Raw genomic sequence first — 12,898 nt, forward strand, 5'->3', positions numbered from 1 at the left:
ATTCACAAACACAGAAATGAAGGAAACAGAAGGCGAAACAAGTTAATGAATCACCTAAACGTCACAAGAGAGAGAGAGAGAGAGAGAGAGAGAGAGAGAGAGAGAGAGAGAGAGAGAGAGAGAGAGAGAGAGAGAGATTTGAGGTGATTCAGTTACCTTAGACTTAGGCAAGTCGGGTAACTCTAGATGGGTGACTGAGAAGGACGTGGGTGACTGAGAGGCACATGGGTGAGAGACAGCTGTGCAGTGAGAGTGTCTCACACACTAGATTTGATGGATGTAGAAGCTCAAACAACATGGTATGTACCCCAACTTATTCTTATATGTATTTATTTGGGTAGCATTATGTTAATTTGGTAATTTTGAGTGTCTTTATGTTGCTTTTGAAGGTCACTTTGTCAGTGAATGAATGTCAGCCATTTTGTGTATTTTCACTGAGGACTGAAACGTATGATCCTTGATTTTTGTTATTTCAGTCAATCTTCAAAATTTAACATCTTCACACTTCAATATCGTCATATTCAACATATTATCATGAGGAATAAAATTTGAGGAAATGACATTCGTTTGCAGTTGGACTTTTGGAAAAGAAACCTAGAACTCTACAACATCAAATCTTCATATCTGATTAAATGCTGTAGCTGGGCCGATGATATACTCAATGACACTACACCCTGCGTGACCACACTGCACAATCCGTTGCCAATCACTTCCAGGTCAAAGTTCGGACCATCTATAGGCTGCAGCAACGGGGCCACCAACACCACAAATGATCGCCCCCGTACTGGCACACCCAGGGTGACCACAAGACGACAAGACCGCCATGTTGTGCGACAGAATGTACAGAATCCCTTAATGCAGGCATCCGAAACAGCACGCCAGACAGTGGGAACACACCGAAGACCAATCAGTACTGATACAGTACGCCGACGTCTTAACAGCGGGAATAACACTACACCCTCCGTGACTTATAAAAGTATAATCACCTTTACCCTTGTCTGTACCATATCTTCCATTTGGATGTTAAGCAGGCGACACATTTCTAAAAGACTTTTTCCAAATGTGTTTATATGAGTATCGCAAGATATTCGCGTAGATGAGAATTGTTTATAAAGTCATTCAAATCGTTACAATCATCCGATATGTACTTATAATCATCTTTGTTAAAATCTGCTTGTTGGCCAGTTCTCGCATTTTAATCACCCACCAGAAGGACATCACTGTATGCAACATTCGCAGAAGAATCGCAATAGTCATTAAATAGAATATCGATACCATTTTTTGGAATAGATGCGTGAAGAATACCAGTTTGATCCTTCTGGTTGTATATAAGCAAATATAAACATTCTATCGTTTACAGTGGAAAACATACTTTTGTCATTTAATCCTTTATCAACGTGTTTAACGTATGGCTGGTAACATTCTTTGACACATAGCAGGATACCTCTAGATAATCTGCCTCACTCTGACAATCGTACACCTGGGATATGGTAACACTTATATAAAGGAAACCATGACACAATACTACTGAAATCACAATCAACAACCCATGTCTCTGTTAAATTAATAATGTCATATCCTTTAAAAAGGTTCATAAAATCATGGTAATGTAATTCATTAAACAGTCCAGACACGTTCCATGTTATAAATGAAACGTCACTACCTGAATCAGTCACCTTCTCTGGTAGATCCTCATGGATATGGGTTGCTTTTACTGGGGCCCGGCCTTACCCCTATCTGTACTCCCGATCCTTTCTCGTACGCCTATTAGGGTCAGCCTGTATGGTGCTGGATCTGGGTGCTTTGCGTCTAGGCTCTTGGGGTCCGTCAATCTCGTGGTTGCTAGAGGCACAGGCATAGTCTACGACAATAAGGTTACCGTTAATGTAGTATCCTTTCTTTCCCGTATCTGGAAGCTCTTTTAGTTGCTCTCTTTGTTTAATGGCTAGGTCGTTTGCTATACCAGTTTTATTTTCCTTTAGTTGATTTTGTTTTTTCAGAGCCCATATTTTGCTTTCGGTATCCCAAACTGCAGCTATAAGTGGTCTTGGTTTTCTGACCTGTTCACCACCAATCCGGTGAGCACGTTTAATGTCGCTGGGTTGTATGCAGTCCTCAGGCTCATTACAGACAGAGTTCAACACCTGCACTGCCTTGTTTCTGTACTCACTTTACGACTCATGCTGTTCAGTCTCAGGGATCCCAAATAACACAATATTGTCACTGCGGCTGAATATTTCCAGTCGTTCCAGTCGGTTTTCAAACTGGCCAAACGGATCACATTAGGATGCATACTTATCTTCAATATTGTCGTTAAGAGAGTCAATATCTAATCGCAGGACATGTTGATCCTCACTCAACCTACTAACATCACTCGTCAGCTCAGTTATTGAATTCGTAAGAGACTTCATGTGTTCCTGTATATGTAAAACTTCTTGTTTTAGTTGTATGACGTCGCCTTGAATAACATTCTTCATTTCAGTGAGGGCAGATAATAAGTCAGCTTTCATACTGTCAAGGGCTGCTTGAGTGACTGGGCCGGGGTTTTGTTCAACGTGACGTCAACACAATAGCGCTTTACACCGAGCTCCCCTTAACGGTATATTACGCACTAGGAGTTAATCGTGCTTGTAGTTGATACAACAGGTCATTGACCCATACACATGATCGACAGATATACTTTCATACTTCAAATCAAATCCAAGTACCGAAAAGGCAAAGTAAAAAAAAATTGCGTGGTGAATACTACCGAGCAGGCATGCAACATCAAGAAGGCTCTCCATTCTGTAGTTGTACTCAGTTGTTGTTGACCAATTCGTTTCTGGCTTATACACAGTTGCCATCTTGTCAATCTAGCTCCTGTCTGGTCGATGTGTGTACCATCCAATACGTATCTCCACCAACGTATCGTATCCAGTATTGTTATATCCACCATTGTGGTCGACAAAACTCGAAGCACCTATGTCCGACGCGTATTTGAGCTATTTGTACGTCCTATCTGTCTTCAAGTTGTTGTTTTAAAACATTTCAAATGAGAGAAGATGTTATGGTCAACCAGTCAACCTGACGCATGCGCAACTACCCCAGGTTCACAGATAACGTATTAAATATACTGAGGAGCTCAGAGATATCATATCGAATGTGTTGAAGAGCTCACAGATAACGTATGATATACATTGACGAACTCACAATTTGCTATAGCACTGAAAAGTGACTGAGTGAGTGAGTTACGTTTTACACTGTTTTAGCAATACCACGGGAGTGGAAACCAGAAATGGCCTGCACACAGTATACCCAAGTAGGGCAATCAAACCCGTACCTTCGGCCTGACGCGCGAACGCTTTAACCATTTGTCTACCCCACCATCTCAACACTGAAAAGAATCGTTCTCGTAACTTTGCGTTGTAGTTATCGTTACAACGTTCTCAGGTGCTTGGTTGTGGTTCCGTTTATTGCAGTCAGTGTGTAAGAAGAGAGCAGAAGCGTTTGTACTGTAAACAGCAAATCACAGAGTGTGTAGGAAAGCCTAGAGATCTCCACAATTTCATGAAATCTATTATGGGCAAGATGAAAAAAGTTGTTCTTCCTCAATGTGATAAACTTACACAACTTGCCAATGATTTCAATTCATTCTTTGAGAATAAAATTCTCGATATCAAGAAACTTCTCAGGGAGTATCAACAGCCAGACATGGTGTTCGAGGAAACCTCGTTTGATGGCGTTCCTCTGAGGGAGTTCGCATTTTGTACTCCACAGGATGTTCTGAGTCTCATCAAATCATCCAACAAAACCACTTGGCTGAATGATCCAATGCCAAGCAATCTTGTAGTTATTCATCTCGATCATTTACTTCCAGTTATAACCGACATTACTAATAAAAGTCTTTCATCCGGTGTTTTCCCTTCATGTTTGAAAGATGCTATTGTTACTCCACTGTTAAAGAATTCCAAACTTGATACCAACATACTCAAGAACTATCGGCCCGTTTCAAACTTGACTTTTCTTTCAAAACTTTTGGAGAAAGCTGTTACCAGACAACTGATGAAGCATATCAAAACTCAATGATATCCTTGATGACTATCAGTCTGCTTATCGTCCGCAGCATTCAACAGAGACCTTGCTCGTGAGAGCTGTTAATGATCTCAGGTGTCTAGTGGATTCTGGTGACATGGCAACGCTGACTCATTTAGATCTCAGTGCAGCGTTTGATACGGTTGATCATTACAAGCTTCTGGATATTTTACAGCATCAAGTCCGTATCAGTGGAACAGTGCTCTCTTGGCTTGCATCTTATCTCCATGTCAGGCGGCAGTATGTATATGTCTTGGGACAGTTTTCGGATAAGACAGTGCTCTCGTGTGGAGTCCCACAAGGTTCAGTGTTGGGACCTGTGTTGTTTCTCTTATACGTAAACTGTCTCAAAACCATAACTGACAAGTTTGAGACTCCTCATTTTTCATATGCAGATGATGTTCAACTGATGAATAGATTTTACACTGAATCAATTTGTGACACCCTACAACAAATTGAAAACTGTACTTCTGAAATTAAGTCATGGATGTCCGAAAGAAAACTAAAGTTAAATGACGACAAAAAGGACCTATTATTGGTCGGAAGACCACAGCAGATCAATAAGGTAGATGTTGAGCGAGTGATGATTGCTTCTGCCTGTATCTCCCCATCACGACAAGTTAAAGATCTTGGAGTACAGCTACAGTCGGACCTTTCCATGTCTGCACAAGTGGATCATCTGTGTAAGACATGCTACTTTCACATTCGTTCCATTGGTACCATCCGAAAATACATCACTCAAGAGAGTGCACATATCCTGGTCAGATGTCTTGTGTCTTCCCGCCTAGACTACTGCAATAGCCTTCTCACTGGAATATCCAAAGAACACATGAAAAAACTCCAGAAAGTGCAGAATACAGCCGCTAGAATTATATCTTTGAGTTCTAAATATGATCATATAACCACTGTGATAAAGTCTTTGCACTTGTTTCCTGTTCAATACGGAGTTGACTTCAAAGTTCTCTGTACATCCTTTAAGTGTCTCAACAACCTTGTCCCTACATATCTCTCATCTCTCCTAACCCAGTATGTGCCTTCCAGAACTCTACTTTCCTGGGATAAACAGCTCTTCAAAGTACTTCAAGCTCGGCTCACCCCTTTTGGAAAGAGGAGTTTTCAGCATGTAGTAAATTGTAAACATTATGAAACTGAAAACAACCATACGACATTAGAGACATCACGCAGCCCAACTTGCAAGACAGTTTGGACAGGACTTTCGCCAAGGCAGTGAGACGCCGGAACAAAGTCAGTTTAGTTGTTGACAATCCGACGACGTCGACACCCGCACCCACACATACACCCACACCCACAGATACACCCACAACAAGAAGCGCTCCTACAATATCACAAATGGAACTCGGCCGGCTCTGTAACCAATTACAAACACCTGTTGATGACACGGATGACCAACACACGCCTCGTGATGTCACAAATCGTAGTGACTTCTACGATAACATCTCTTTTGTTCCCTTTACATTCCTTTCATGGAATATCGATGGCCTAAAGAGCAAGTTACAAGACTCAGATTCCTTAGCCTTCCTAGGTCAGTTTGACCTAATATCCCTATTCGAGACGCTTCTTGGTAATATGATCACTATACCAGATTTATCTGAATTCCAGCTCATAAACTGTCTAACTTTGAAGACTTTCAGGAGATACCTACATGTTTATTCGGAATTCATTGTCACAATAGGGTTCAGAGATACCTGTTACAATCTGAAATGTTATCTGTTTACGCTTAAACAAACATATGTTGAATACTGAACGAGATATTTTACTTTTTGCTGTATATATTCCACCAGAAGGTTTAACATTCTGTAAGAAAATACAAACATGTACCCTCTTTGATCAATTAGAAGCGAAATGGTCTCAAAAACGCAACCTGATCTATGAGATGGAATGGTGTTCTCCATGCAACTCATGCTGCACGTGTTGTTCACAAGGACTAGCCCTATAAAATGAACCCCAAACCTGTTTGAAACATTTACAGTACAACGTCAGCAGGATGCCGCGACTCACGTCAGCTCAGGGGAACCAGGCGCTAGGAAGGCTAGAAGTTGGCCACACTGCACAAGCCGTTGCCAATCACTTCCAGGTCAACGTTCGGACCATCTATAGGCTGCAGCAACGGGTCCACCAACACCACAAATGATCGCCCCCGTACTGGCATACCCAGGGTGACCACAAGACAACAAGACCGCCATGTTGTGCGACAGCATGTACAGAATCGCTTCATGCAGGCATTCGAAACAGCACGCCAGACAGTGGGAACACACCGAAGACCAATCAGTACTGATAGAGTACGCTGACGTCTTAACAGCGGGAACCTCCATAACCGTAGACCTTACCGTGGACCTATCCTCACCCCTCGTCATCGGACTGAACGTCTACAGTTTGCCCTATAACACCAAAACTGGCGATACAGGCAATGGAGCACTGTTCTGTTTAGAGATGAGAGTCGATACTGCCTATCAACTGCAGATGGCAGAACAAGAATATGGCGACGACGTGGCCAGCGTTACTCAGACCAATTCGTCATGGAAAGAGACTCATTGGGAGGTGCAAGCATCATGGTATGGGGTGGAATAAGCCTGAACCAGAGAGTGGGTCCTGTGGTGTTCCAGAACCTTGGTCCAGGGAGAGGCGGCGGCATCACAGCGGTGCGCTACATCGACCAAGCTCTCAGACCCCACGTCATACCACATTTCGCACGTCACCGGAACAACATTTTCCAACATAATAACGCCCGGGCCCATACTGCCAGAGCTACACGGGACTTCCTACAGCAGAACGGTGTCAACATTATGCAGTGGCCAGCCCTTAGTCCTGATTTAACCCAACTGAACATATTTGGGATGAAATTTAGAGGAGACTGAATAACGTCATACCAAGGCCGAACACAGCCGATTTATTGCGCCAAGCCTTTCTCAGAGTGTGGTTCAAGGTGTCAATGGCCTTCATCAATCGATTGGTGCACTCCATGCATAGACGTTGTGCTGCAGTTATTGCCGCTCGTGGTGGTTACACTTGATACTGAAGTCAAGAGTCTGTCTGGACTGCAAACGTTCACGTAATGTCTTGAAATTGTGCTGAGTTATTGATTGATGTGTCAAGGTATTGTACACACAAAAATATTTTGGATCCGCTTATTATGTTCTATTTCTGTAATGATTTGATTACAGTGCCTATCTAATTTTGAATTCGTACTGACGTTTATTTGCTGCTGAGTATATGACTGATAGTGATATTCATACTATGGGTGACTTTACCGGTCGTGTTGGAGAAGGTAATCAGTCACTTGACGCTCCAGATGATAGAATTGATCACTATTTTCCTGAAGATGAATCAGTGCCTACATACGCAAGGTCAACGCAGGATACTATTATAAATACATTTGGGAATTTAATTTTGAACCATTACATCTACTTCATCCGTATTAACCTGTATTGTATGTTCTGATTATTTGTATATAGAATGTATGTATGAGGATGGGCGTGTATAAATTGTATTGTATGTATGAAACTGTATGCATATAGGCCCGGTCGCCTTTGTACGGAAATAAAGCTTTGACTGATTGATTGAGATTCCACACAAATGTTCTACCCAGACTTCAGGCTGTCTATATGGGGAAGCCACCCAAATGTTCCACCCAGACTTCAGGCTTTTTATATGGGGACACCACCCAAATGTTCCACCCAGACTTCAGACTGTCTACATGGGGATGCCACCCAAATGTCCCCCCCAGACTTCAGACTGTCTATATGGGGATGCCATCCAAATGTTCCACCCAGACTTCAGACTGTCTATATGGGGATGCCATCCAAATATTCTACCCACACTTCAGACTGTCTATATGGGGATGCCACCCAAATGTCCCCCCCAGACTTCAGACTGTCTATATGGGGATGCCGTCCAAATGTTCTACCCAGACTTCAGACTGTCTATATGGGGATGCCATCCAAATATTCTACCCACACTTCAGACTGTCTATATGGGGATGCCACCCAAATGTTCTACCCAGACTTCAGACTGTCTATATGGGAATGCCACCAAAATGTTCTACCCAAGACTTCAGGTTGTTTATATGGGGACACCCCCCAAATGTGCCACGCAAACGTCCTGATACTTATTGTTGACGCCACCCACATGTGCCACAAGGGACATATTGACTGGTAATTCCTGTTCCACCAAAACGACTTGTCCGTCCCCCGTTATCCATCAAATGTATTAGAATGTTTTCGTTTCACCTTCCTTTACATTAAATTAAATACGTGACCTTCCCAGGATCATTACGATATGTGTACAATTGTGTTATGTGAAAAAGGTGATATAGCAACAACTAAAATTGTGACCAATAAATTTTTGATTAACAGTCAAATTAGAATAAAAATATATAGAACACCCACTTTCATCAAACTGCTCACACTTATCCACCACTTGTCGAACTACACTTGTCTAACATTTGTGAAACACTTGTATAATCATTGTCTAACATTTGACAAAATGTGTAGAGGTTGCATGTCCTAATTTACAATTCATCAGTTAAGAAATATACTCCTCTCATTACATTTTCATTTATTGAAATTGCAAATCATGGAATGATGCAATAGAAAGGTGAAACATATGTACACACGATGAACAAAGTGAAATGAAATGATATTGAGCAATAATAGACTTACAAACCATCAAAAGCATGTACCCGTGAAACAGTCGTGCAAAATGTGCTTCATTGATGGAGCAAAATGTTAACATTAAGGTTCAAGTTAGTTTTGGACAGTGAAGCAGTGTTCAGTATCGCGAATGACCACCTTCAGCACAAATGCAAGCTTCACGCGTCTTTGCATTGACCAAAATAGCCTTTAAAGTTGGTGTTGTGGAATGTTCTGCCATTCTTTCTGTAACGCCTGCTCAAGGTCATCCAGAGTCTGGGGGTGAATATAGAGACCGTAAACACGACTTCCAATAATGTCTCAAGCATGTTTAATGGGATTCAAATCAAGTGCCCTTGCAGGCCAGTCCATATGTGTGATGTTGTTGATCTAAGTAACATCGTTAACAACTCTTTCTCAGGCATTACCATCCTTGGAAGGGCATTATCATCCATAAAATTATGTTAGGGCCCGCTTGTTGTACTAGAGGAATTACAGGACTGGTAAGTTTACACCGATCAGGGTGCATGTGTGAAGAGTGGAGGACATTCATGCCACACACTTTGCATGTTGTTTCTGAGGATGGTTGTGTTCGGGTGATGTTGTCAGTGTTATCCGATAAATCAATTTGACAGTCACTAAAGGTTATGTATTCTTTGAATATTTACCTTTCAGTAACATGTCGCTATCGAGACAGCAAAAATCGCTATCGAGATTGATAAAGATATTACACTGAAAATACTTGTTTTGTGAGGAGTATATCTAAAGGTTGCAATCTAATGCATACTATATCAACACACGCACGTTTTCCAAGGGCACTCCTGAATTTATGATGTTTTACATACATTTGTGTGCTTGTGTGTGTGTTGAGTGAGTGAGTGAGTGTGTGTGTGTGTGTGTGTGTGTTTGTGTGTGTGTTTGTGTTTGTGTGTGTGCGGTCTGTTGTTTTGTTATTTTGTCAGTGTACGGGAATCTACACGCAGAGTGTTTGTCATGTCCTCACTGTTACGCTCGTTGTTAGAGTGTTCAGATCATATCACAACTGAAGCCAAAATCTCATCGTGTTCACATTCCCAACACCAAGTAGTAACTGTCTTGGTCGAAGCTCCATTGCCGACCTGGACTCACCAGATCGAGCATGCCCAACTACAGCCTCCTCCTCAAAATGTTCACCGTCTGTCCACACACAACAGAGCTGACGACTACTCATGCATGTAGATTGCAACGTTGATGATGTCATCCCAAGTCAGCGTCCTTGCCTATGACATGGAGTCAGTGATGTGTGTGTTGAACATGCAATCCACTTCACAATGCGCAGGTACGAAAGTCCCGAAACGTTTCAAGTAAAGTTCAACTTACCAGATTCTTTAACGTAGTATTTTTGTGATTTTACTTCATGGCTAAATTCGACTACAATCGCCAGTGGCGGAAGGGGTGATATAAATCCAGCTTGGGTCCATGCAGGTAGCAAAGGTACTGTAAGTTCCCATGGTCCATAGTATGGTGATCTACCTTCAGTTGTTGGCGACCAATAGCCCATCTTTACATAGTAGGGGCGGTGGGGTAGCCTAATGGTTAAAGCGTTGGCTCGTCACGCCGAAGACCCGGGTTCGAATCCCCACATGGGTTTAATGTGTAAAGCCCATTTCTGGTGTCCCCCGCCGTGATGTTGGTGGAATATTGCTAAAAGCGGTGTAAAACCAAACTCAGTTAGTCAGTCTGTACATTGTATTGTCCAAAAACAGTTTTCTACTCTTAAAGATATATGCTAGCTAATTTTAATTCATTTTGTGCTTAGCTATTAATTTAACCGTACTTCGTTGACAAAGGTTATATATATCATATATATGTATTATTAGTCATGATATGGCTGAAATATTGCCGATGTGACTTTAAATCTCAACTTACTCACTCACTCACCATGTGCAGCAACAATCTTAACACCAGGAATCATGTTTAACTGTAAATTAAAGCAGCCTGTAGGTGTAAGGTTAAGAATGACACTTGGCTGTGTTCTGATCACACCACGACTGAAGAGATATTAATGGCACTATGTCAATTGTTTGTTCATGTTTTCGATGCTGGGTAGTTTAGAATTACCATGTCCATACGTTTTCCTTCCTCACAAAATGCATTGGACGCATAATCGCATCAGGATATCGATCACCTATGAGTAAATAATCAAGAAGTGGAACACACCCTGAAAACTTAGTTTAACGAACTGTAATCGTCACCGTGGAAATAGTTCACTTTGACAACAAAGTTGCTGTGGTCATTAGGTTCTTGTGTGCTCTGGAATGTCCGTACAAGCAAACTGATGACGTTTAAGAGGGACATTAGGTTCCCATTGAATAATTAGTTATAAGTACAAGTTGCCGTGGACAACAGCAAACCTGCTTGGGCAACGTAACACAATATTGTCTCACTCACAGTTGCACATCGTTTACAAATGCCAGTTTGCAGTGAAAATGTTTATTCATTTCTTCAGGATACAGTGTCAATTTTTTCTCATCAGTGCAACAAACTGAAAATGTTTTCAACATTTATTGGTATTTCATCTAAATCGTTTTAAACGTTTACTTTTTAAAACATATATTACAGTGGGCTCTTTTATTGGACTAAACAGTCTTAGTGAGACTGGAAATTTGTCTACTGTCTACCGTGTAGGTTATAACTGTTCAAACAAATTCCATACATTTACAAATGTGAATAAATTTAACATCTGACAAACGTAATGACAGTGATACATTTTGATACATATCAGTTGTAAGATATTCCAACCATCACAACTCACTCACCCACTCACCTACTCACCCACTCACTCACCCACTCACCCACTCACCCACCCAAACACTCACTCGACCACCCACTTACCCACCCACCTAAACACCCACTCACTCACTCACTAACCCACTCACCTACTCACCCACTCACTAACTCACCCAATAACCCATTCACCCACTCACTCACTCACTCACTCACCAACCCACCAACCCATCCATCTACCCACCCACCTACCCACCCACTCACTCACTCACCTACTCACCCACACACTAACTCACCCACTAACCCATTCACCTACTCACTCACTCATCCACCCAAACACCCACCCACCTACCCACCCACCTACCCAACCACTCACTCACTCACTCACAACTGTGCGGGCAGTCTCAGACGTTGAAACTGAATAAATTTGACATTTGACAAAAGTATTGACAGTGATACATTTTGATACATATCAGTTGTAAGATATTCCAACCATCACAACTCACTCACCCACTCACCTACTCACCGACTCACGCACTAACCCATTCATTAACTCACCTACTCACTCACTCACTCACTCACTCACCCATTCACCCACCTACCCACTCACTCACTCACTCACTCAACCATTCAACCACTCACTCACCCACCCACCTACCCACTCACTCACTCACCCATCCACCCACCAACCAACCTACCCACCAACCTACCCAACCACTCACTCACTCACTCACTCACTCACAACTATGCGGGCAGCCTCGGAGGTTGAAACTGTGAATAAATTTGACATCTGACAACAGTAATGACAGTGATACATTTTGATACATATCAGTTGTAAGATATTCCAACCATCACAACTCACTCACCCACTCACATACTCACCCACTCACTCACCCACTAACCCATTCACCCACTCACTCACTCACTCATCCACCCAAACACTTACTCACCCACCCACCTACCCACCCACTACCCACCCACTCACTCACTCACTCACCTCGGAGGTTGAAACTGTCTTCATGAATTGGCCAACCTTTTCCTGTTATGTATCGACAGAGGCGCGATTATATAAATAAGGTGCTACTTTCAATGTGTAGGCAAAAGTTTTAACTATATTTGTTGACACCAGTGCCAACGAAAGCGATATCCGTTGGAAATGTGTCGACTTTTGTTAATGCAAACATTACAGGAAAAAGTGCAATGTCTGTAATGTTTTATAAAAGATGACAACAGGCTTTCGACCACAAAATTCAGAAATGGCATCATGAGATATTGAGGCGATAACGCTTATGAGTTTGGGGATAAACAGTTTTAGGAATAAAAACCATGCATAAATCGGCCATGGCTCGCTAAACACAATGTTTTGAGTTTTTTTTCTGTTACAGGATATTAATCATCTCAAAATACACAAC

The 12,898-nt window shown here is 42.0% G+C and overlaps 1 protein-coding gene and 2 long non-coding RNA genes across 5 annotated transcripts in view; 1 reads left to right on the top strand and 2 right to left on the bottom strand.

Annotated features, from left to right (window-relative positions):
• Window positions 1–12,898, bottom strand: part of LOC124279186 — a 129,844-nt gene that overhangs the window by 71,811 nt on the left and 45,135 nt on the right. The window lies entirely within an intron of this gene.
• Window positions 11,732–12,425, bottom strand: LOC124279192. Its single transcript, XR_006899312.1, has 3 exons — window positions 12,209–12,425; window positions 11,867–12,084; window positions 11,732–11,758 (listed from the first exon to the last, which is right to left on the bottom strand). It is a non-coding gene; the product is annotated as an uncharacterized LOC124279192 (long non-coding RNA).
• Window positions 12,193–12,752, top strand: LOC124279194. Its single transcript, XR_006899315.1, has 2 exons — window positions 12,193–12,250; window positions 12,491–12,752. It is a non-coding gene; the product is annotated as an uncharacterized LOC124279194 (long non-coding RNA).

Source organism: Haliotis rubra, unplaced genomic scaffold (genome assembly GCF_003918875.1).
Source record: "Haliotis rubra isolate DU_JTF1 unplaced genomic scaffold, ASM391887v1 Scf248, whole genome shotgun sequence".
NCBI classification, from domain to species: Eukaryota; Metazoa; Mollusca; class Gastropoda; order Lepetellida; family Haliotidae; genus Haliotis; species Haliotis rubra.